This window comes from Prionailurus viverrinus, chromosome B3, assembly GCF_022837055.1.
Source record: "Prionailurus viverrinus isolate Anna chromosome B3, UM_Priviv_1.0, whole genome shotgun sequence".
Lineage (NCBI taxonomy): Eukaryota > Metazoa > Chordata > Mammalia > Carnivora > Felidae > Prionailurus > Prionailurus viverrinus.
In genome coordinates this window covers 92,640,344-92,645,673 of record NC_062566.1, presented here as the reverse complement: position 1 = coordinate 92,645,673, position 5,330 = coordinate 92,640,344, and positions in this window count along the sequence as shown.

The following is a 5,330-nucleotide window of genomic DNA, read 5'->3' as shown; positions in this document are numbered from 1 at the left end:
TCAAGTCCATGAGGTGATTACAAATAAAACTTGTCAAAGGTGTAAATGCGTTTCAAAACCTTGAAACGAATTTAACTAAGTTATATTAAGGACAGATTACTTAGAAAGGTTTAATTTGTTCAATGTTAATGAAACACCAGTTGAAAACAAGGAGCCAGACTGGTTGAATTTGAATCTCGATGCTGTCACTTTTTGGCTCATGATACTGTACAACTTACTTAATCACCTTGTGACTCAGTTTCCTCATTTGTAAAAAGCAGAAAATAATCGAACCTACTTCATAAGATTGTTCTGAAAATTAAGAGTCATCACATGACTGACGCTCAGAGCAGAGCCTGGTACACAGTAAGCCTTGAGTACTTACTCTTCTTAACCACAAAAATGTTTGTTCTCACTCCTTCCATACCCATAACTTTTCACTTCTTTCCAGAAAGTCCTGTGTATATTTCCACACTCAACTCCCATCAGAGGAAGCTCTTTCTCCTAAGCTGTGAGCACTCTATTACTTCATCACACTCATGGCCTTTAAATGTATTTATCAGTCATTTTGTGGAAACAACACAGTCCTAAATCCAAAAGTAATATCAGTTTGTTTCTTAACTTTTTAATGTTTGTGTGTGTGTGTGTGTGTGTGTGTGTGTGAGAGAGAGAGAGAGAGAGAGAGAGAGAGAGAGAGAGAGAGAGAGAGAATATGAGCATAAGCATGAACAGGGGAGGGGCAGAGAGGGGGGGTGGGAAACAGAACCCGAAGCAGGCTCCAGGCTTTGAGCTGTCAGTACAGAGCCTGATGTGGGGCTTGAACCCACAGATTGTGAGATCATGACCTGAGCTGAAGTCAGATGCTTAACTGCCTGAACCACCCAGGTGCCCCAAAAGTAATAGCAATTTGTGAGTTGTGCTTGCTTTTCTTGAACTCCACGCTAGGGAACACATAACCATGGAATTACTTACTAATTCATCATTTTCTTCTCAGTCTACTTCTCTCACATTCCTTAGTCTGCTTGCACACTTTTCTCCTATACTCTTTCCCCAGCTTGAGACTGATTTTGGTCCTTTTTCCTAGGCTCATTTTTTGTCCCATAAAAGCCCAAAGGCTTGTTTTGGCAAGAGAGACCTTCTCAACAGACTGGCAGGAATAGAACCTGAATGGCAAGATAAAAGTGTTTACTGAGTATTGGTCGAATACTTGAGTGGGTTTTATTGTTTCCCTTCTTAGGAATGTTGGCTGTTTTTGATTTAAAAAAATACTGAATATTTTCATTACAGTAGGATTTACCAAATTAATATACTTGGGCTGATTAATTTATTCAAGAGAAATGACATTTTTCAAGTAATATGTAATCCCAAGTGAAGTATAGTAGTATCTTCAGGGTTCAACTTGGGAAATTCTTTTTGTAGTTGAAAAGTGCTAACACTTCTTCAGGTGTATTAGGTAGCTGGATTGTTACATAAATTTAACTTAATTTTTATGTTTGCAGTGATGGGTAGGCATTATTATACCTGTTTTATAGCTTGGGAACCGAGCCTTGGGGAAGTTTAGTAATTAGCCAAAAGTCGTGAGACTGTAAGTAATAGAGCAGGAGTCTGAATCTAAGTTCAAGCATCTAAAGCTTCCAGATCCCAACAACCCTGGGGATGTAGGCATGTTCCATGGAAACTTTGCCTTGCCTCGGTAAGCTCTTAGTTTGAAAATATTCTTTGTATACTGGTCTATTATCAGTGTGTAAATTACTAGGTTAATCTGAGGAAAGCTGGGATCCTAAAGAACTGTTCACTTTTAATTTTTTCAAATTTATTTTTCAGCACTGACTCTATCATCTTTGTCTTTTAAGTAACCTATATAAGGTGTTGATGAATTTCTATATGGTGAAACACCTGGGTGTCTCACTCAGTTGAGTGTCTGACTCTTGATTTTGGCTCAGGTCATGATCCCAGGGTTGTGGGATCAAGCCCTGCATTGGGCTCTGCACTGAGTATGGAGCCTGCTTCAGATTCTCTCTGTCTCCCTCTGCCCATCTCCATGCTTACTCTATCAAGAAAAAAAAAAAACAACTTAAAAAAAAGAATTTCCATGTGGTAATACTCCCTGTTCAAAAAGTTATTGAAGTTTAGGCCACTTCCAAATCGATTTTTGGGTGTAGACATAGCAGAAAACTCATGTTGAGTGAAAACACCAGTTAATAATGAAAACATCCTTGGTTATAAGTATAGGTCTGGAGATGTTAGTATGCAAATTTAATGGAAATTTTATTCTTTATGCTTACAAGAATACATTTAAGAAGGTATTCCAGATGTGCCCTCTTAGCAAAGAAGAAAATCCAGAGAAATGAGGAAAGAGCATTCTCTTTTTGTTTGTATTGCTAAATAGGATCAATTCACAATTAATTCGAATAGGCTAGGCAAACTTCTCCTTTAGTAACTGAACTTTAAAATGCTCTTCTGAAACAAGTTTTAACTGTAACAGAAAAATAACCATGTAATTGACTCTAGAGCTGAAATAAGTTAATTTGATCCAGAGACTGAGCACAATATAGACAACAGTTGGAAATGTATTGCAGCAGATTAAATATTGAGAGCACTTTTTCTTGTGTTGGGGAAGAGGGCAGGAGAACGAATAACTCAGAAGTGAGTGAGACGAGTCTTAATTGGAAGTCGTAGTGTGTAGTTCCTGTGACAGCCTGGTCGGACCTGAGTGGTATACAAAGGGGTACAGTGTACCAAAACCTCATTCTGAAGAATGGAAGGAGGAAGAGAGGTACATTACACAACCTCAGTAAGGTTTATTACAGAAAATGATCCTTAGAAAGATAAGCTGTATGCAGACATTATTGACAAATTAGAAAAAAAAAATAAGCTTATATAAATAAGCTCATTAAATAGGACTATAGATGATGAAATTTGAGAACTGGAATTTTAAAAATAATTTTACTGGCTTCTGGAAAACATGTGTTTGAAACCTTAGATTTTATAGCTTTTTCTATTTTCCTTTCAAGCGCTTACCAGTTACATGTAAGCTGTGCCAGTGAAACTGATTGGACAGTGTTATTGGCTAAAATGACAGGAGAAAAATGCATTACAATATTAAATTTCGCTGTATTGAGCTCTGTCTCTTTAGTGATCTTGAAAAAAAGATGAAATATTAAAGGTACTACCAAAAACTGGAAATTACAAGTATTTTTAGAAATATAATCTGATTGCCCTATTGCAGGAGTTTTAAATTTTTTTTTTAATTTTTTTTCAACGTTTTTATTTATTTTTGGGACAGAGAGAGACAGAGCATGAACGGGGGAGGGGCAGAGAGAGAGGGAGACACAGAAACGGAAACAGGCTCCAGGCTCTGAGCCATCAGCCCAGAGCCCGACGCGGGGCTTGAACTCACGGACCGCGAGATCGTGACCTGGCTGAAGTCGGACGCTTAACCAACTGCGCCACCCAGGCGCCCCGAATTTTAATATTTTAAATGGGATAAATTGAGAGGTCACCAGATATTTCTATATATTCTATTTTCTTTGGTGAATTCTTAAAGTTTAAAGGCAGTGTATCTTAGGAAACTTTGATACAGAGAACCCAGAAAAATAGTTTGTGAATTTAAATGGCTGTGTCAGGCAATGTGGTGTTCTGTTTTTAATAGACTTTATTTCTCACAAATCTAAATGTATCGATATTGGTGAAGTGCCCAGTCCTTTCAAAGAGTGAGTATGGCCTCTATGTATGGCTTATGTGATGGATAAAAGGGTATATTGAGGAGGAATTTAGGAAAAAGAATCTGTGTTAATGGGAATCTATTAGATTTGGAGGCAAAGAAGGTGTAAAAAATGACTCTAAATGTTAATTTACATAGTTGGATAATTGTTGAAAACATTTCAACTATAAAGATAACTGCAGTGATAAAGCAGATACGAATTAGATAGAAATAGCACAAATTGGGTTTTGAACATGCTACATTTTCAGTACCTGTCAGTCATTGGAATAGGGGCTGTTAAATATTCCCTAATCCTACATGTACTGTGATGGTTGTTGAGATTAAATACAAATATTACCTTTAAGAAGCTTATATGGTATTCAAAAAAGGTTGGTAGTATTTTTGCCAATATTTACAATATAATTTACAGTAGAGCTTGTAAGTCAAGCTATAGTCCTCTAGACCTAATAGAGTATGATATTGAAAAAAAAACCTCACATATTTTTAATGTTTCCTCTTTACCTGTATTCATCGATTGCCTTGATACTTCACTCAGTGAGTAAACAGTTGAAGGGTTATTTTTTTTTACCATCAACATTTTTTAGTAGAATTTTAAGTAAAAAATTATATAATTGGTGTACAATGTTAGCTTCAGATATACAGCAGTGATTCAACAATTTTATGTTACTCAATGCATAGTGTCTTAAGTGTAGTCACCATCTGTCACCATACATTATTAGAATGTTATTGACTATATTCCCTATGCTGTACTTTTCATCTCCCTGACTTATTTTTTTTTTATAACTGGAAGCTTGTACCTCCTAATCCCCTACCCTCTCATCTCTGGCAACTACCATTTTGTTCTCTGTATTTATCAGTCTGTTTCTTTCTGTCCTTTTTGTTTTCTTTTTTTTTTTTAACTTATTTGTTCATTTGTTTTTTGTAGATTTCACATATAAGTGAACTTAAATGGTATTTGTCTTTCTCAGTCTGACTTATTTTACTTAGCATTATGCCCTCTAGGTCCATCCATGTTGTTTCAAATGGCAAGATCTCATTCTTTTTTATGGGTAATAGCCTATTTGTGTGTGTCTGTGTGTGTATTGCATCTTTATCCATTTTTCTGTTGACACTTAGTTGCTTCCTTATCTTGGCTATTGTAAATAGTGTTGTAATAAATGTAGGGGCACATATTTTGTTGAATTAGTGTTTTTCATTTTCCTTGGGTAAATACCCAGTAGTGGAATTACTGGATTGTATGGTATTTATATTCTCAAATTTTTAAGGAAATTCCATATGGTTTTCCATAGTGACTGCATCAGTTTACATTCTCACCAACAATGCTTATGAGGGTTCCTTTTCTCCACATCTTCCCAACACTTGTTATTTCTTTTTGATACTAGCTATTCTGACAGGGGTAAGGTGATACCTTATTGTGGTTTTGATTTACATTTCCTTGATGTTTCTTGATGTTGAACATCTTTTCATGTGTCTGTTTGTCATCTATATATAGTCTTGGAAAAAATGTCTGTTGATGTCCTCTGCTCATTTTATTTTTTTATTTTTTTATTTTTTCAATATATTAAGTGTATTGTCAAATTGGTTTCCATACAACACCCAGGGCTCATCCCAAAAGGTGCCCTCCTCA